This window comes from Amphiprion ocellaris, chromosome 19 (genome assembly GCF_022539595.1).
Source record: "Amphiprion ocellaris isolate individual 3 ecotype Okinawa chromosome 19, ASM2253959v1, whole genome shotgun sequence".
Classification (NCBI taxonomy): domain Eukaryota; kingdom Metazoa; phylum Chordata; class Actinopteri; family Pomacentridae; genus Amphiprion; species Amphiprion ocellaris.
In genome coordinates, this window is record NC_072784.1 from 2,568,363 (window position 1) to 2,590,727 (window position 22,365).

Genomic DNA, 22,365 nt, shown 5'->3' on the forward strand with positions numbered 1-22,365 from the left:
AAGCTGAATGGAATTTAGTTTGTGGTACAACAGCAAAATGTCATCTCTTTGAGCACACAATGCCACTTTTTTTCATAGAAACTATTGTCTAGTGAAGAAATAGTCCCTTATTTCTACTGTCTGCAGTCTGTTCTGTGATCCCGGGGCTTCCCCTCCTTATAAATACTAGTTTAACTCTGAGTTTATCTGTGACAAACATCTCTGTGTAGATTTACAACTAACTGCATCTCTGCAGGATTGTAATTCCAGCTTAGATGACGTGGTTTCTTGTAGCAGCTCACATTTGTATATTTGCAGATCCTGTTTGTATTGAGTAAATGCTGCATTCAACAAACCAGCTAGACTATACTCAAAAACAATGGAAAACACCTAGAGAGGGCATAAACTCCCTACAACACCAGAATCGGTTGCTTGAATAAATTCCCATGAGATTCTGGAGGTGAGTCACTGGTTTCACTTCACACCCATCACAGCCTCTTTTCTGTCTCAACATTCATTTTGTTAGTCCTTCTTTCTTTCTGTTGTCTGTTGTTTTTTCCTCCTCATATCTGCTTCTACTTTTGGTTTCTTGTTTCTCAGTTTTGCTCGAAGTCATAACTGTAACTCACTCAATATATCAATCAGCAGCCACTAATATTATACCATTTTTTTTAATGTTACGCCATAAACAACAGTTCTGCTGAACAGAAGCTGCTCTTACTGTATAGTGGCAGTGCACGTGTTAGAAATGAAACAGGCAATTTCCAATCTTACTTCTGTGTTTTTTACCAAATTAAATGTGACTACAGTTGTGTTAATAGGCAAAACAAATGGCAGCATGTTGTCTCTTTCTGCACACTTGTGAAACATGATCATTATGTGCTAAAGTAAATGTACAGACAATGATCTGTGTTTTATGTATATTTATTTGTTAGTTTAGTAAAGTTCTGCATCGAGAAATCCTGTGTGTCAGTAGCAGCACAGGAGGATGGAGGTGACTCATTCTGTGACACATAAAGAGGGTTTTTAAACTTCAGATGGTATATTAATGGTTTTGGAAGCAGAACTCTAATCGCTGAAGCACATCGATGAGCTTACACCCTGCATACATTAAACAGGAACATGAACTCAGAAGATCTGAGCAGGTGGCTCTTATGTGGAGGTGGTGAAACTTTGTTTGCATGCAACACAAGGAGGTCAGTCAGTAACACAGTGATAGAGGGAATCTAACGCAAACTATGAATGTGATGTGTGATGTTCTTGTATTGTAGAATCTGTCATTTTACAACTTTTACAGGATGTATTTGAGCAATAGTACTAAACGGTTTCCCTGGGGAGCATTAAAGTTATTTAGGACTTTCGTCTTGCAGCTAGAAGATTCCCGGTTCTCGTCCCAACCTTCCCGGGCTCTTACTGAATGGAGTTTGCATGTGCTAGAGTGCTGTACATTGATGTGAAAACATCAAACCAGTGGGCCCTTTGGGATTATGAATTTAAAGACTAGTGAGGCTAGGATGAACACAAACACAGAGGAACATTATGTCTATACTGCTTGTTAGCCTACAGTTAACATCTGATGCATTGGCTGCTAATGAGGACAAATGATTCAGACGTCAAAATTTGCACTTGTAGAATGAAATACTCACTTTAGCTTCTATCTGAACACACCTTTAGACAGTCCTCTATCTCATTACCAATATGTTATTAACTCATATTTGGAACTCTGTCGCAGCTAAATGTGTTACTTCTAAGTTTAATGATGTGTGCAGAGCTGATCTTGTTCACTCAGTTACCAAAGGTTGCTTTTTTTGACATACTTTTTGCCTTTTTTCAATCGAAAGGACAAATGGTGAGTGACAGGAAAGGAGAAGCACAGCAACCTAGAATCCAACAGCTTTTATGGCCTTATCACCACTCTGCCCTCCTAACACAGTTATTAAAAGTTCCAGAGCCAAGGCCGAATCAAAGGAGAAGCTGTTGCATGTTGCGCTGCGAGGTTCTGAGGAGTTCTGCTCTGCCCATTGATCCCTATCAACCAGACGACTGGCGCTCGGTAGCTCGGCTTCCGCTGCAATTACCTTTTCCCTGGAGAGAAACTGAGAGCACAGGCAGCTCCTCTTTGGGTGTATGAATGAGTGAGTAAGAGTGATTGCATGTTGGAGGGAGGAGGGTTGCTGTGTGGATCCTTACAGCATGCTGAAGCATATATCTGTGTGTGTGTGTGTGTGTGTGTGTGTGTGTGTGTGTGTGTGTGTGTGTGTGTGTGTGTGTGTGTGTGTGCATATCAAACGTGCCTCTGCTCTGAATTGAAACCCCAAAGCGACTGTGTCAGAAAATTGAGCTTACCCCCACAAAAACCGAAAATACCCATAATCCCTCCATGTGCCCACATGAGGTATTTAGTTTCCTCCTTTACAAACGGCCCCCAGCTCACTGCCATTTGAAAAACTGAAAGGCGATACACTCTGAGGTTAAGCCAGCGAGGCAGCAGGCACTGTCAGAAATATCTGATTTGTCATAATGGCACTTGCTTCCATTAGCTTTGCACAGTAGGTGGGGACGGCCCGTCAGGCTCAGCTAGCCCCGTGATTGGTGGATTAAGATTAAATTGCCTGTAGAGGAAATCTGTCATTGGATCTGCCGTTGTCTGAACTCATTCACATTAATGAGTCTTAGCGTGGCTACACACATGTGAAGAAGTCCAGTTTAGTTCAGTGCCATCAGATAAGAGTTAGATAAGAAGATCAATGCCTCTCTAATGTCTGTGGAGTAAATATGGAGCTACAACCAGCAGCCAGTTAGCTTAGCACACAAACTGGAAATGGAGGGGAATAGTTAGCCTGGATTATTACCCAACGTAACAAAATCCAACTACCAACACCTCTAAAATTCATTGATTAACATCCTGTGCTAAGGAAGCTAATGCTAAGCTAAACAATCCAACTGGTGGTTGTAGACGCTAAGTGTAATCTCAAGCAACTATATTTCCAAAAATATCAAATTGTCCCTTTAGAAATAAAGACAGTTAATTTTAGAGCAAAACAAAGATAAGATGTGGTCAATGTCATGCACCACAACTATTGAGGATATTTTCTAATACGATACATGGCGTGTAGGTTACTTAGTTTGTGCAACCAACATTATGTACCAAGGATTCACGTCCTGTACTTAAAGGTCCCATATTGTGCCCCTTTTCATCAAGTTAATTGAACTGTCATGTCCCCACAGTGTGACTCCTAATATTTTTAGATCAAAATACAGCCTTAGACAGCTCTCAGCCCAGTTTGAGCTGGACGACTATTGGTTAGTTGGGTGTTCCATAGCATCCATAGCATTTATGGGAGTTTAAGGAACAACAGAAGTGAAAATCTATAAATCTTAACCATTTTTTAACACTCCTAAATTTTGAAAAACCACCAGAAAACACAATAAAAATAGATTTTCACCAGTTGAGACCTTTAAGTATACATTTAAATCTTACTTAAGCCCAAATGCAGACAATCATTATGAAAGTGTATCTAAATAAATGGAAAGCAGGGTCATACTCAGTTAACATCCCCTCTTCCTCCTATTATGGTTGAGGTTGTTTTTCTGCCAAGATCAGGACTTTAGAGCATGGTACAGCCAGAGGTTAACAAAGCTAGAATGTCTATTGGACTTCCAGATTTATTTGCAAATCTGACACTGCATTATCAACCTCCACTGTCACCTCACATGTAGAGACAGAGTTCACTTTACAAGTGTTTAAGAAATGCATCAGGTGTATTTTATGGGGATCTAAATTCCAACTCATTGCCAACTATCCCAAATACTACATATGTCTGTGAGAGACTTGAGTGTCTGAATTGTCATAGATTTGCAGAAAGTGTTGATCAATGTAATGAAAATGTCTGTAGTCAGACACAATCTACATAGTTTAAATCTGTACATAGTACGGATGTGACACCTGCACTCAAAAACACGGCTGATGCATCTTCACTCTGATGTAAGCATACTCCTAAGATTGACAAAACTGTGTGAAGCCACAAAGCTGTGTGTCTGCTAATATGGAAGAACTGGTTCTTGGTGTTGAGGCGGCTCAGTCTGCTGACTTTTGCTGCTGCAGAATGAATATTTTAGACTTCCAAGTGTTTGCTTCTCTCCTCAGTAGACACTTTCTGAGATCCATCTTACTTCCATCTTCCATATTACAACAGTTTTTTAAGCGCTCCAACCTGTCACTGCACCCTTTCAGCTTTCCTTTACCTTCCTCCTTTATTACTTTGCATAGTTATTTAACGGTTTGAAAATAGTGGCCATTTTCTGATCTGTGTTTCTTGTTCTTACATGTTCATTTTGTCACGTCACATCTGAGCTGTTTAGGTCTGAGTTGTATGTTAAAAGTTACACGTGAGAAGCATTAATATTTCAGGAAATGACCTCTTGTAAGTCTTATTATGCATATTATAAGAGTATGTACAGTGGTCTGATGTGCTCTTCAGACCATGAGGAGTGAAACTGATGCTTTTGTATAATACAATAACATATAATGGCATGATTCTTATGATTATGATCATGATTGTTGTTATTGTTGCTATTGTTGTGGGTATTATTATTATTATTGAGCATGTACCAAGTGGTGGAGGCTTGCTGGATACTGGAAAATTTAGAAAATACTGGGAATATTTTAATGAAAGAAACATGCTTAAGACCCACCTATTTTCAATGGCATTTGGTTTAAGTAGAGCTCAACACTGACTTCATCTCTTAATGTGTTCTATGTTCTATTCACATTTTATTCATATTTATTTATTAGTTACTGTGTTGTATGACCTGGTATTTAACTGTGCAACACTTTGGCTCTATCCTGTTGTTTTTAAATGTGCGAGCAAGACACCCCCAGATGTCCATACCTGGATGGTTTGGCTTGAAACTGGTCACATACTGTGAACCTATACCATATTATGAAGGTGGTTTTATTCTGTGACTGATTGGTGTTGATGTACGCTAACATTCGAGAGCTAGAGGTTGCTTAGAAATGTTATTTCTGAAAGAAAAGCATTTTTTTCAACAAAAATAACATTAAATGAATGATAAATCCAGTATAGACATTGTTAATGGGGTAAATGACTGTTCTAGCTGGAAACAGCTGATTTTTAATGGAATATCTCCATAGGGGTACAGAGGAACATTTCCAGCAACCATCACTCCTGTGTTCTAATGCTGCATTGTGTTAGCTAATGGTGTTGAAAGGCTCATTGATGATTAGAAAACCCTTGTGTAATTATGTTAGCACATGGATAAAAGTGGGAGATTTCCTGGAAAGCATGGACATGTCTGGGTGACACCAAACTTTTGAAAGGCAGTGTGTATGACAAACCTGAATACTGTGAATATTATGAAGCATAATGTGATTAAAAACTGAAAAAAAAACATCATCCAGCTAAAGTCAATTGATTTAACATATAGGTATAATGTATGTATTTAATTTAGTGTCTCTTACAACTAAATTTTGCGCTGGACTGGACATTAAAATAAACAAGTTGCATTTGAGGTTAACTAAATTTGAAAGTTGGTCCACTGGTGATTAAATATATTGCCAGTTTTATGAGATTTTTAATAGATTTTTGAATCTACATTTCTACTTAACTACATTTTATTGGTGCAAATTCTTGAAATTTCACCATTTTGTGTACATCTTGGGTACTGCTGCTGTTACTTTTTCCCATCTTGTCCTCTCTGCTCAGAAATGTAGCCCTGGTAGGTTGAAATTTCATTCTAATGTTCGGGGAAATTTTTTGTTATGTCTACTCAAGTAGATACAACTGTGATTGGTCATTGAATATTCAGACAAATGTTTCCTCAAAGACAAAGCTAAAATGGTTAGAAATGTGTTTTTGTCTGTAAGGACAGCATATTTACTCCAAATCTACTGATGTTTGTACGTCTGAAGTTGGCTACATGTCGGTTATACTTGCAGTTTCCCTGCATGTGTGTCGAAGCATGAGCAGAAACGTGTGTTGAAGAGCATCTGTGCATGTGTGTGCACAAGCATCTAAGTGTGTTTTTCTTAAACTAATTGTCGAGAGCTCGGAGTCAAGGCTCAAGGATAAGATAAGATTGCAGAAACCAAACGCTGCTGCTGTCGGGAAACAACCACGTAACTGATAGTGTTTTTCCTTCCTCACAATCTGAGTTTCACTGCTGTTCCAGAGCATAAAATACGTTAAATTTCAGGATTGTATTGGTGTAAATAAAGCAAAAGACGAAGACAAAAGACCAAAAAAAAAAAAAAACCAACACATTTCCATTTCCTGGTCTTGAAAGATAGGCTGACTTTGTGCAGATACGGGGTTTTTTGGGTCCGACAATGGCGAGAGGCATCTGGTAACACTTCTGTGTAATTGCTGCTGAGAAACCCTGAAGATCTGAGAGGAGAAGAAAATTCCAACATGTTTTCCTTAAGTCCTTCTCCTGCCCCGTTCGCCTCGTGTTGGAATTTCACCAGAGTTTGGGCAAAAACAAAAGAGACGGGTGTTCTCAGTGAAAAAAGAAAAAGAAAAAACGAGTCCTGGATGAAATACAAGGAGGGTGTATTTCAGCGACTGTTTATGGTGTGTGTGTGTGTGTGTGTGTGTGTGTGTGTGTGTGTGTGTGTGTGTGTGTGTGTAAAAAAGGTGTTTTCCAAAGTGCAGTCGTGAGGAGAATTAAATGGGTACCAATTTCTTTTGTAGCACTCACTGCTCCTACCAAAAGACACATAGCGCTAAGTGAAAACAAATGATTTTTAATGAATAATTGCTGTGCTTTGAAGTGGTGCTTCACAAGCTCCTCGTCTTTTTCTGTTTTGGACAACTGCCGTGTCTCTGGACATCACCTGCCATTCAAACACATCATTCTCTTTACGTTTTTGACTGGAGTTCAAAACATGTTTGTCATTTTTGTCAAATAAAATACTGAAGATGACAGCGGAGAATAATAATGACTGTCTTTTTACTGCCCCTACAAGCAACTCTCATGATCCCTTGAGCTTTCTGATGGATTTCTCTTAATGGAGGATAATTTGCTGCTTGGGTATTTTAATTTTGTTTTAGCAAAATTGTTGGATAGAATTCAGGCATATCCTGAATTCACTGCACCTGTTTCATCATAACAGTTATGCAAGATTCACGTTATTATATATAGAATGGATTTAGTCCTTACTATGTAAGGATGCTTTGCAGTTACAGTTAATTTTCTTTATATACACTATAAAGAAATATTGAATGTGTGTGTGCAAACCTAGTAGATAAATCACTGGTTTGAAAACTAAACTTGCCTCAGTATAGAATCTCTTCATTACCAGCCGCTTCATGTGCACGTGTTGTTTTTTTCTTTATCTTGAGAATTCATTGAATATTGTATCATATTGTATATGATTCAAATGCGCACCTACATGGAGTTTATAGTTGGGTAAAGTTAACCTGCAGAACTTTGGACTGTGTTGACAAAATGAAATAATGTGTTTTGAACTTTATAGACTTTTAAAAATCAAAATGCAGAAACAAATGTATATTTAGTGCATTTCCTCACACTGTAACACATTTTCTTGTAATTTACTCAGACAAATAATCACTGCATAACTTATTTATAGTATTCCACAGGGTAATATGAGTATAAAATATGACTGTTTAATGTTGTGAACACCATTTCCATTACTCTACTATATTAACAATGTGTTGCAACACAATATAATATTGTGTAATCAATAATTAACTCACTGTAGTTGCCTGTAAATTACAACATTCTCTATTTCTAGAATGTATTGTGGTTTGCAGACATATTCTTTAAATAACAACGTCTCTAACATTTAAAAATGCATAAACAATTAAAACATCCCAAACAATGAAGGATAAGGCAACACAAACTGTATTCAAAAGGCATAAATGTATGACAAATTGTAGTATATTGAATATATTTTAGAAACTACAGGACAGTAATTGAACTTAATGTAAAAAAGAAAGAAAAAGTTTTACATTTTGCAGAACTCAGGCCTTCAGAGTAAGTTGGAGAAATCACATTCTCAGCTGTCTAAATAAAGTCCTTAGTCCAAACAGTGTTTTGTGAAAAAACCTTTTGTTTAATTCAAGCCATCATTTATTTACAGCAGCTTAGTGTTAATTTTCAGCCCTGTTTTGGAATCCCAGAAACATGAACAAATGAATAAACATCAGATTTTACAGTTTTAACCATATTTTGAAAGAAAAAGAAAAAGTACACTACTGTTAAATTATGGCTGTATTTTTACAGTAATTTATTACATAGATGCTAAAGTAAACTATCAAGACACATTTTGAACAGCAGAGTCAAAAAAACGGACTCCATATGTGTTGACTCTTATTCTGAAGAATACAGGGGGGAAGTAACATTTTTATTGCTCACAAGGAATAAACAGCGTGTGGCACTTCATCACACTTGTACACCTTAAAGTGAATATTCTGGCTACACTCTGGATATTTATCTATTTAATTTATAGATTTATTTCTCATAAGACATCCTAAGCTGTAAATTCTGTCAACTAAAAGGATACTAAGGCTCTGAAGATGCCTAAAGGTCAGAAAAAAATATTAAGGTGAGAATAACTTGAACGACATAACAACCAGACTGCACAAATGTGCACTTTTATCCCAAAAACATATAAACTAATAATTGAACCACATGTACAGGAGGTTCCATTAGCTTCAGCTGACAGATTACACCTTCGTTGTCATGCAGGGTTAAGTCAGAAAGATGATCAGTGGGCTCGGTTTACCAATCTGCACCAACACTTTATCAATCTATTCAGCTCTTCCTGCTTTATCCCAGCTTGTGTTGGTCAAGAGGCAGGATATAAACTGCACAGGTGAGCAGTTTATCACAGGGCGAACACAAAGAGACAGACAAAAAGGCTCCAGCTGAATCCTGGGCTGCAGGAAGGATCCTTGTTGCTGTGAGGCGACTGAGCTAAACACTGCTCCAAAGTGTGTGCTGCAAGTTTTTAAAGCTTGATTCATGAGGTTCCACACACTTCACTACAGAACTTCCAAAGGTTGCATGCTGGATAACATGATGAATGCAGAAGTTGTAGTAACATAGTTCTGCCATTACGTCCAAATTCACCCGGCAATCCAGGAGGCTCGGTTCTGATGCATTCTCAAGTAAACACACCGTGTCCCAAAAGTTCATTCTCCCATGAAAAACAAAGCTCAAAGACTGAATATATGCAATATAATCAATTTATTCAATAACCAGTATTTCCCCCTTTCACTTGGATCAGAGCTTTCAGTCATTCAGGTATGGGATGTACGAGGTTCTGTCTTCCTCCACTAGAGTTGAGCTGTTTCATGGTGGTCATGGTGGTGAAGATGTTCAGGATTCCCCAACAGTTCTCAATGGGAATGAGTTCAGGGGAGTTTGGTGACCATTTCTCCTTAAAGCCAGGAAGATGCTCAGAACTGCATCACTGAGTCATACAGGCACAATCCTGCATAAATACCAGCATTTTCTGTTCAGTCACAGGCCACGATTTTTTCCTAAAAAAATTCCCCAGATTTCTGAAAATTTGCAAAACCTTCAGGAAGAAAATTCCAACAATTCCCTAAAAGTTTTATTTTTAAAAAATCCCCCAAATTTGGCAAGAAAATTCTTGTAAATATTTTCGAAAAATGAGAAAAATCTTCCAAAAAAAATCCTAAAAATATCTAAAATGATTCCATGTATATCAGTAAAACTTCTAATATTTTCTTTAAGAACATTCACAAAAAAATTAACCAAAATCCAGCGCTGGATTTTGGTTGATTTTTATGTGAATGTTCTTAAGAAATATTTTTAATATTTCTATTTTTCCACCAAAAAATGTTCAAAAATTTCCCAAAAATGTTGAAAATGTGGACATCAGAAGTTTCACTGTGAAAATATTTTTTTCCCCACATTTTCAAACTTTAAAACGGGTCAATTTCAACCTGCAGGACGACACGAGGGTTAATATTATGTAAAATTTAATCAAAAAACTACCACAAAATGACTTAATGTGAAAATTGTGGTGCGTGTTTTCCTTGCTGTTGCACTAAAATGCACCCAGTAAACCGGAGCGAGGAGATCTGGGTGTTTGTTTACTCTGAATAACGTATACTGTGACTGGATCTGACAGCCTGTTTAGTGACATTTTAATCCTGAGATCACATGCTTGGACAGAGACTAGACCTGACCACACACACTCCCAGATGCAGGCCGCTATCACCAGAATAAATGCTTTATACCCACACGGAACCGCACTTCGCCAACATGCCCAACCACACCAATGAGCCCACCCTGACTCTGCATCCAAATCCGCCATCCCCACTGACTGTAATTTAGCGTTTCAAGTGTCTGTGTGGCACCGGGGTGGCAGGGTGGCAGGGTGGCACCGCTGGGGATTTGTGGGTGTCTCAGCGTTTGTGTGCAATGTGCCCTCAAGCTGTCTGCCAGGCTTCAAAGCGCTCTTTCATTTAGTTTTGGTGCAAAACGCTGCATTTTACACACTGTCACTTCTGCCTGAGCGCTTTGTGAATTACTGCTGTGAAGTTGTTTTTTTATTCCTTCATCGCTTTAGCTCATGCCAGCGTGGATGGGAGGTATGTTGGCACCAGCGCTGGTACCTGTTCCCTTAATGCTGTTTACAACAAGTCAAGCATACGATGTACTTGAACAGAACAAAAAAAACAAAAAATAAAACAAAAACAAGGAGACCCTGTAAAGCAGAGGAGGAAGACGGTGTTCTTTCAGAGGTGAGGCCTGGAACCACCCAAACAAAAACTATTCATCTTTCCACATACCTCCACTGCTCAGATAGTTTGTGAAGTTTCAGGCTGTAATTAAATGGAATGAAGTGAACTTTTATCATGAGTCAAGATGGGGTTTTTTTTAATTATTATTATTCACATGACAAAGGATAAGTATCAACAGGATTTTATCATCACCAGTACTGCTCATTGGTATGTATACGGTGTCACAGGAGTGCCACAATAAAAGATAAATCTGTTAAAAAAAATCAAGAAATAAATGTGTAAATATAAAGATAAATAAAAATTGTAAAAAAAAAAATCAGAAAATAAATGTAAATATAAAAAGGAATAAATAAATCTTTTTAAAAATCACGAGAAATGTATAAATATAAAGAAAAATAAATCCATAAATTAGGAAATAAATGTGTAAATATAAAGAAAAATAAATAAATAAATTAGGAAATAAATGTGTAAATATAAAGAGGAATAAATAAAGGAATGAATGAATAAATAAATATGGAAATGTAAAGGTAAATTTTGTCTTTGCTTTTCATTTTTCCCTTTGTTTTTTCCTTTTGTTGTTCCATTTGTCATTGAAAAAACAAAGGGAAAAGGGAAAAACAAAGACAAAACTTCCCTGTATATTTCCAGATTTATTAATTAATTCATTTATTTATTTGTTTTTATATTTACATATTTATTTATTTAGTGTTTTATTTATTCCTCGTTATGTTTACACATTGATTTCCTGATTTTTTAAAAGAACTTTATATATTTATTTCTCTTTATATTTACACATTTATTTCCTTGTTTTTTTAACAGATTTATCTTTTATTGTGGCACTCCTGTGACTCCACACGTATACTTTACTGTACTCTTATCAATTAGTTCTGAAACTTTCTGAAGTTAATGTGTTGAAGCCTCCATTAGTTTGGCAGCTATATAACTGGTACCATTAGCTGGATTAGTCTGTTTAGCATTTTAAGCTTTCAAATGGGACAGTCCAGGAATTTATCGCTACCATCGATGTGACTGATTCAACACCAATTGATAATTTAGCATTTATCAGTGCACTTAACTACAATTTCACAACTCATAGAGCAACATTGACCTCATTATTCAACTTTACATCAGTTAACTTGCACTTTAAAGGCAGCAGGAAACTCAAGTCGACCCAAAGGAAACAGAGATGCTTTTATAAAACAGGAGGAATACAGTGTTCTTTTGGAGGTGAGGCCTGGAGCCGCACAAACAAACTGAACTTTCATCTCACGTCTCGTACTCAAGTAGTTTGTGAAGTTTCATGCAGTAATAATATGGAATGAACTCGTCTTTTGTCATAAATCATGATTGCTTCTTTTCTTTCATGTGACTTAGAATGCAGTTTAGGTGCACAGGAAGGTCATTTTGTGGTAATGAGGTTGAACCCTGTCTTCTCCATCAGTGAGCTGAACTACAATTTCACAACTCATAGAGCGACTTTAACCTCATTATTCAACTTTACTTACGTTGCACTTTAAAGGCAGCAGGGAAACTTCACTTGAGTAGATTTTACTATTCAATCGTGTCGCTGTGTGCAGTTTGTTTTGTTCTCCCAGGTTTTGTGTTATTGGTCTGTGAAAAATCTGCTGCCAAACCAATAAAACTCCCCACAACAAACATGTAAAAATTCATCAGGATTCAACAGCAACATCCCAAACACACTCTAGACGTTTCAACTGAACTGCTTCTTACTGAAGAAATAGTCTGTATGGAAACTGCTGGCATATCCAGAATAATGGGGATGAATTTCGTGTTAAGAATTTATGGAAGCAACACATCTTTAGATCCAGCTATCCAGGAACATCATTTGTGAATACTTGCAGAAGCTGACTGTTAAACCCCAGTGTGGGTCAAACTCTAAAAAATCCCTAATGAACTGAACTTTGTGTAAAATCATTGTGTATTGCCCCTTTCATTAGTTCCATGAAAAGATCATCTTTATCTGTTTGAGGCAATGTGGTTCCTACAGAAGACTTTCCACAAATACAGAATGAAGTTTTATTTGGTTTAACAGGTTCAGTCAGGTGCTGTCGCATTTTGCAAATGTTCCTTTAAAGGTACAAAGAGTTGTTAAATATCAGCTGTGGATCAGTGCATAAACATTTACATTCATACTGCTTCTATAAGGAGAAAGTACTTATTTATATCTGTACAGTGTGTGGATGGTGCTATGATGGGGATGGATTGAAGGTGTTTATTTGGAGGCTGAGACAACATCTTGAGCTCTTGGTTGTGTTCCTCAAACCACTCCTGAACAGTTGGTGATGCGTGACAGGAAGCATTATCCTGCTGAGAGATTCCACTGCAATCCCCTAATACTGCTAGTATTAAGGGGTGTCTGTGGTTCACAAAAATGTTCAGGTAGATGATACATGTCGAAGTAACATCAACATGAATGCAGGACCCAAGGTTCCTCAGCAGAGCCCAGAGCGTCAGAGTGGCTCTTCTGTTGGATTAGAACATAATTATTTACTTCACTGCTCAGTCATTTTTAGATTGTGGATGATCCGTGTATATCAGACGATGAAAACAATCCAGTACAGTCCATACGTGTCTCATGGCTAAATACCACGAGGGGTAAGAGTGAATCTGCAGCATGTGTTAACTGACCCTTGGAAGTACAGAAAATTAGAAGGTCTTTTACAATAACAATAATAATACATTGTGCTTGTGTCTTTTTTTTACTTTTGACTTTAGAATAGAATAGAAATACTTAATGAAGCCCTGGGGGAAACTCTGTAATTACTCCGCCAAGGAACGTGGCGGAGTTTTGTGACGATTGCCATATGTGAATCCGCAACGTTACTCAAAAATGGACCAACAGATTTGGATGAAATTTTCAGGGAAGGTCAGAAATGACACAAGGACCAAGTGATTAGATTTTAGCAGTGATGCAGCTTATAGTCTGGATCCACAGATTAGTTGAAGATTTCTGTATCATTGCGAGATAGCAGCACGGCGTCACTGTAACCATGACAACAAGTGAACACTACGTCAGCTGATGATCACATGATTGTGATCCTACTACAAATCCAGCGCTGAGGACTTATCAGGATATCAGGACTTATCCAATGGAAATGATACAAGGAACAACTGATTAAATTGTGGGGATGTTTCTGAGTCCCATCAATTCCCACCGCCTGCTACATATTTAGGTCATGTGATTCGGTATCCGTACATAACGTACACATGCAGAACACACACCTGTGCTCAGCGCAAAGTCATTTTGTTTGTGGGTACATCTATACTAAATGGACACATTCTATGGTGCTGTGATTTCTGATCATCAATAACTAATAAATGCTGCATTTTTTACATATGGGGGAATGAGCAGCCTTGGAGGAGGACTGCGCTCTCTGAGTGCTTTTCTTGTTATAATTATAAAAGTAAACTAAAATAAATAAAATTCTAAAAAATAAATCATAATAATAAAAATGGAATTAAACTCACCTTTACTTTTTCCTTTTATTGAGGAACTAAATATATAAGTTAACACAGATTCTTTCTCAAGTTGATTGGTCATCTCCTCATGCCATTGCTCCTCTCTTATATGTTTTCATAGATTAAAAAATATGCATCATCACCACAAATAAATAATAAAACCCATGATTGTTTGACATGAGCAACAGATTTTGGGTTCTTAATTTACTTTTGTCTTTTACTTGGACTACGACTTTCCCAAACTCATTTTGCCCTGTTTTCTACTAAACTGAAACCAAAAAAAACCAAAACACAACATCAGCATTGGAACCACATGTCAACAAATCTGACATGTTTACCGCCCGGTGGAGTCACATGAAGCTGTTGTACCGAAGTGAAATATCCCTTTAACACCCGCTGTTGATGGATTTGTACACACACCAGCTGCTGCCTGTCTAATCAGAGATGCTGCAAAGCTCTAATTCAATCGGCCCTCTCGCCCTCAGAAGGATGGAGGACCACATGCAGCCTGTGATTAAATGACCACCCACACTAACAGACAGACAGACAGGTTTGGCCTTCGTTAGCCAAACCACAGAAGGGGTTAATGAATGTTGCTGTGTGCTGCTTGTTTAACTGACTGGAGAAATGTTGTGTAACGATGCACAGGTCAGACAGAGAGCAGCATGTACAGGAGCAGGGAAGCCAAGAAAAGAAAGAAAAAAAGAGACACGTAACAAAAGAAGGAAAATCTAGAAAACAACAGTTACATTAATACCATTTTTTGTTCCTCAATGTATATTTTTTTCCTTTAAATAACAGAAAATATCTGTAAAATAATGCTTTTTGCAGATTAAAATACAGTAAAAATAGTCATTTTATTATGAAACATAAATGAATGAATTACCATTTTTGATGTGGACATTATTTACAGTTTTTGACCAGATTTTTCACTATTAGCATGCGAATTATTTTTTCTGTGATTTTGATAGATCTTATCTGTAATTTAACAAAGCATGCAAAATGTGTCAGATTTTGTATTTTTTATACCATTTTTCAGTGCTTAATATACATATTTTTTCTTTTGAAATAGAAATTATCTGTAAAATAATAATATTTATCTGCAAAAATAAAAAGGAGACAGATATAACAAAACAAGGAAAATCTATAAAACAACTGTTAAATTAATACCAAAAATTTAACAAAACATGCAAAATCTGTTTAAAAAAAAGCCATTTTCAGTCCTAAATATACATAATTTTTCTTTTAAAACAGAAATTATCTGGAAAATAATATTTATTGCTGATTTAAATGGTTTAAAATAGCAATTTTATGATCAAACATCAAATATTTAATTATTATTATTTTCTTGATATTTTAGTGATATCCAGTCATTTTTTTTATTTATAAGTGATTGTTTCCATAATAAGTAATTATGGAATTTGTAAAGACAGGATCATAGTGAACATAAAAGACATGTTTTTTTTCTTATTTTTAATAAAAATGGATGCAAGATACATCCCATGGACTTCAGAAGTCCCTCAATTATATATTGAAAGATGAACAAATACAAACGGGCTGAAAGTTTCCTTATTTCCTTATTTTTTCCAGTGAATGTGCACATTTGAGAAGCTTTGTATTTTACTTCTTCATCTGTATCTGCCAGAAGAACATCATGATCACAGTAGATATATTAATATGTTAATTCCACTACATAAGGTATTCAATGTTCGCCGCAATCAGGTGGAGACAAATATGTGTGTATATGTTGTGCACCCTTAAAATAAAGTCAAAATAACACATATTTTTCCCATAGAAATGTGTCCAGCAGCTTTCCCAGTTAAATCAGCCCAAACAGTGTTCCAAAATATCTTGTTCTGTGATAAAAAACTGTAAAATACAAACTTTTGTACATAAAAATGTCAGTGGAGAGGAGACTTCCAGTCACTGAGCTGCAAATGGTGGGCAAAATAAAAAATAAAAATGCATTCTCTATCTTCACTGAGGTCAGTTTTGAATTCTGTGTCAGGATTTGGTGCCACGTTAGCCAAACAAGTGCAGTGATTAAAATCTGTGACCCTTTTTTTTCCATAGCAGCAGCATCCGAGGGTCTCAGTTTTCCATTTAGATCCGTCTGCCATCAATGACGAGACACAACTTCACACACATGACATAATTAAAACAGGTGGCAACAACATGAACTTCAAGCTTGTTTTATTATCCGGGAGACTCTTGTGTTTCTGAGTTCAGCAACATTAAGGACCTCGTTTGAAGAAAAACTTTAATTGCAAATCCAGAAGTGGTGGAAAAACCAAGCAGTGGGTTCGGTTGCTTCACTCTGTCGGAACAAACAGATACAGGCCGGGCTTTTAATGCTGCTAAAGACTGCAAAAAATATCAAAAATACCCCATGCAATACCTCCATGATGGCTGAAGATTTTCTCAGTTGTTTTCTCAACTTGTCTTTTGTTTGGTTTGTAGAAATTCTGCAAATAGTGAGAAATGCCTGAGGAGCCCACAGGGACGCCTTCACAAGGCTTCACTTCAATTAAATGATTCAAGATAATGATTAAATCTGTATATTTAAAGAGACACAACCATGAAACTTTTTGGATTTTTGTATGGAAATTATTCAAATTTGCCAGTTGATTTTCTGTCATCTGATTGACTAAAAGATTTAATGCTAGTCTAATTTATGAACCATCATACTTTTCAAGCTCTTCATGTTTTTCTATGCATAAAAAAATCAGAATTGTAGATAATCTACTTGGGTAAATACATTTAGTTACTACTAGAATTTAAAACACATGTATTTATTTTATATATTTATTTGTTTGAGCAGTTCTTGGCCACATCTCTTCTGTAATGCTGGAGTCCTGGGAGCTTTAAATTGCTCTCCAAACCATGTGTTTGTAATTTGTCTACTCCTCAAACGCTCCTTTATCAGTTTTGCTTTTGTACAGGAAACATATTAAAGCTTTTCTTAAAAAAAAAAAAAAAAAAAAAAGAAGATATTAGAAGATTTTCTGCTTCTTAGCGACAAACAGACAGACGTATGATGCGTGGTGGCTGGAATAACACTGAACATTAGTGCACAACAAATGCCACATTTAATAATAAATGCTGAAACTACGCCAGCTTGTGTCAGCTTAGAATTACTGGAACCTGATTTAATGTTGTGGTGATCGGACATGTCTGCATGGGTGTGTAGTGAAGACGTTCACTGACATGCATAGCCTGACCCACACCCTAAAACCAACTCCAATGGGATGTATAGCGAAGAATTAAAACAGCCTGTGCACACCCAACATAACCCTAACCCAGGGGGGTCAAATACTTTACTAGCGTAAACCGAATCCGTACTCTAACCTTAAAATCAAGACGCTGCATTACAAGGATTTGCATTTTGTCTCCAAAATTGATGTGGGTCCCCACAACGTGACTGAAATTAGATTTATGTCCCCACAACATGAGTAATAGAAACACACACACACACACACACACACACACACACACACACGCACACACACACACACACACACACACACACACACACACACACACACACACACACACACATACACACACATACACAGGAAGACACACACACACACATACAGCCGCTGGTGTTTGCTGCCCTCTACTGGTCATCATGACAACAGATGAACTCTGAGTTCAGCTCAGATTGAAGCGTAAAGCGTCACTTTGTCTTCATATTTAATAGGTTAAGCAGGTTCCATTCAAAAAGCTGCAATGATTTCTGAATTAGTGACCAGCTGAGTATAAAAGAATATTCAGCAGATGTTGTTATTGATGCTTTAACCTGGTTTTGTGTCCAGTCTCACAAAACAACATCATCCTCACTGTGGTGTCATTTCATTAAAAACTGTAAAGAGTAAAATGCAATATTCAGAATATAAACAGTCTGTACTAATACATTTTTAGGCTTCAAAAGCACAAATTTCGAAGTTCTCAAATAAATTAAATTGACCAAAAGCAATCAATTATTTTACAAAACACCCGTATTGTTAATATACACACACATTAGTGTCTCTAATGCACTCAGATAACTTTAACTAGAAAAAATAAAACTTTTTTTAAAAACATATGTTCCACTACAACTGAAGAATGTTCAGAAGTATTGACAGAATGAACTTGTGCTATTTAAAATAAAAGTGCAGGTCATCAAATGAAATCCAGTTTATTCTAATAGCACATTTTAGAACAACCTGCACCAAAATGATGTAAATGCTAAAAGACAGGCAACAAGAAAATAGAGTAAAAGCTGCAAAATCACTAAAAATGAAATACTAAAAAAAATTTAAAACTTTTTTTAAATGATTAAAAAATAACTTGCAAATATCTAGGAAAAATAAATAATAAAATATTAGAATATTTAGGCCACTAAGAGCAAGCAAGAGCCATAAAAAACATGCATATATAAGCAGAAAAGTTCCTATGCTATGAAAATTAAATATGATAAACATGACAAATAGATATTTTTATTTACTGAAATGACTGAAATAATGAACATATGTTTATAAAAGTATTTTTTTTTAAAAAGATGACAGTAACACATATGTACAAATGGAAGATATATAACAATTTTGTTGATTTGGTTTTTGTGTCAACATTTTCAACATTCTATTCTTTTCTAAGTGTTTTATTAGAACAGTTTATAATGTGGGATTATATTTACAAATGCATTGACATGTAAGTTTCATCTTTAACGCTCTTTAAAAATAATTTTTAAGTACATTTCTACACATTATCTGTGTCCTACATTGTAGGTACAATTCTCCATAATATCTGCACATATAAACAGAGTAATTATTCCTATTTTTATTTTATTTCTTGTCCTTTTTTTCTTTTCTTTTTTTTTAAATCTAGATGCTGTATTGTGTGAATTCCCTTTGGGAATGCATCATTAAATGTTGTCTAGTCTAAATTAAAACAAAGCATCTTATTTGATGAGAAAACATTGTTTTGTTCATAGAATTATAATCGTTATTCAAATAATTAGCATCCATAACTGATAAATGTAATAAATGCACATTGACATCCTTAGAATTGTGTTCAAGTCAACTTATAAAGAAGCAGATAATAGAAATACTCAATGAAAAAGCACCTTAAAAAGTACTAAATGACACTGTTTCAGTATATCTACTTGATTACTTTCCACCTTTACCAGCTTCTTTAAAATCATTTTGTTGTATTTGTTTGCATTTCATAATTAGGTTTATTTATTCGTGCATTTGCCAAAAGTACAAAACTTGACATTTTCCGAAAACATAAAAAAGAAGATGCATCCTGGATCCCTGTTAGGAGCTAAAAAAATGACCAAACATTAAAATTAAGGTTTTATTTTATCAATTTTCGACCTGAGGTTTTTCAGAAAAGCCTGTCAGTTGCAGAGCTAAACATGAGGAAGCCGTCCGTCCTTCGCCCAGAGGGGCGACGGAGGGAGGAATGTTTTCCCGCCGCACAAAACCTTTGATCTCGCACCCCCTAATCACTTCCTGCAGATTATACAGTACGTGCACCTCCCCACTGCCCTCGCTGAGCGTATGTGTGTGTACGCAGCGTGTGCTGTTGCCCCCCAGGGCAGCCGGGGCAGATGTAGTCGTCCAGCCTGATGACAGACGAAGATAGGGAAGAAACAGAGACAGAGGCATGATGTCATCACCGAGTGACAACCAGGACGGGTTATAAATACATTCGGCAGCGATACCGAAGCACAAAAAATATTTAAACTAACCCAAAGAGTCAGCACAATTCAACGCTACAAAAATAAACATTTGGAAGTGCTGGTGAAGTCATTTAGCTGAGCCGTCAGTAGGACTTTGGCAGGTCTCAGTGTTATTATGGTTTGTGGGGGCAGCGAAGGCGTCTCAGGAATAGCAGAGTCAGAACTGAGGGTGCAGGAGAGAGCAGCAGCTTTATGGCTTGGATGATGGTATAATTGAGGGACTGAGTAAAGAGGACAGCATAATGGCCAAATAGTTTGGAGTCCAAGTGTGAGCCTTCATTCAAGAGTCTTATTGTAAGTGTGAGTGCCTGTAAAGATTTTCAGATTGTAAAGTATACAAAAAGAAGTAAAAAGCATCATCCTCATTGTTTTTGGATTTTTTATCAGGCAGATAAAAGGTCTTCGCTCTCTCTTTTACATAAATTGTCTGTCAGTACACATATTGATGGATACTGAATGAACCAATCAGGCACAGACTCAGGGGCCCAAGTGGTCGAGGCCCCATGTTCCAGAGCCTCCATTTGAACTGTTATCATTGCAAAGGCAACCAAATACTACAGAAAACAACAACAAAAACACACAAAGGCCGTGTTATAGTGCCGTATGATGATGCATTCATCTGCTCCACTCGCCAACTAGTTCCATGTAACCAGTTCCAACATGACAACCAAACGCCATAGGTCGAGGACGTCGTAAACTGAGGACCCCTTGTACTCAAATTTTCAAGGTATTCGAAAGGTATGTTGTTTCGAACATCTTGGAGAACTTACCACAGTCTCTCCTCTTACAGACCCAGACAGATTGAAGGATTTGAGCTCAGGTTCTACACCTTCTGTTTCAGGACTCTTTTTTTGTCCCTGAAGTTAGTTCATTATGAATCCAAGTTAGTTCATTATGCCTCGCCTGTCATCTTGCTCCAGAATTATGGGTATAGGAAGAATTTCTTAGATTGTGTTGCAAGATGGAAACTAATCTTAACTTGAAAAGCACCTACAATTTCCCCTATTACAGTCAGCAGCTGTGTGGTGTTATTGGAACGCAGCAAAAATACCACCAACTGTGAGCTCATTCTTAACATACAACATGTTACTATGTGGTTAAAGGTGCACTGCAAAGGATGTAAAGGGCAGAACTGGATACAAAGTGAGATGTTGGCTGGTGTGCAGACATAACACCCTGGATGTGCTCTTTTTGTCCTGAGAGTCCAGTTCCAGAAGCTCTTCTCCTGTTTTTGATCCAAAGAGAGTTTCTGAAAATGGAATCAGGACAGTTTTACTTATAGCTTCCAGAGGTCTGGATTAATCTAGTCTGATTTCCTCGTTCAGCTCAGCCTCCTCATGGATCTAGAACTTCTCTTTATCCATCAGCATCTCCTCTGCCTCTCTGTTTTCTTCCTGGAGCTGCTGGCTTCTCTTCTGAGAGTTTTGCCATCTCTAGTTTATCAAAGGGCTCCTTCTGGTGGCTCTCCTCTTGTTTGTACATGGATCAGTTTAATAGCTAGTTTATTTTCAAGTCACATCAAAAATAAATCCAGAAACTAACCAACTGTAAGGGCCATTTTAATATATCCAGCTGGGGACACGTCTGACCTAATCACTCTAGTAGTTATTTCTGAACGCAACCCGAAGGGAAATCCTAAGTGTGCAAAATTAGCATCACCCATGAAATCAGCTGGAATTATCCTTTCATTTCCAACAACATATCTAACAATGAATTTTATAGATTAAAGGTTAAACAATCTTCTCTAATAAAACTGTGCCACTATGAACACCAGTAGAGATTACAGCCAGACCAGACCAAAATTTGAACTCGAAAGTTTAAGATTCACAATTTTACGATATGTAAAGAAGCAAAGTGGATATTTAAGGAAGAATTTGTTACTTAAGAAAAATTATTTAATGAAATAATTCAGCGCCAACCACAAAAGACGGTGTTTTCACAGAGCACACGATCTTCCATTTTAAACCACGACAAAAGAAAACTATAACACCCACCATCATAAATAAATAAATAGAAAAAGAGCCAATTTTTGTGTTGTTTCACCAGTTAAAAAAACAACAAACAGAAAACAAGACCAGTATTGTTGTTGTTTGTTTTTTAATATACCAACACCGAAAAGAAAAAAAAAAGAAAACATGGACAGTTTTTGTTTATCTGATTAAAACTATTGAAAAAAACAACAAAAAGAATGCAGAAAACTCTTTGTTGTTGTTGTTTATCTATTTGAAACAACGCAAAAAAGAGAGACAAAAGCTATATTTTTTGGTTTGTATAGCCTATTGGAAACTACTTCCACCTACAGCAGATATAAAAAAATAACAGAAATGGGCCCATTTTTTTTGTTTGTTTTGTTCTATTTTAAACCAATAACTATTTTTTTTAAAAAGAAAAAAAATTGACCATTTTTTCTTTCAT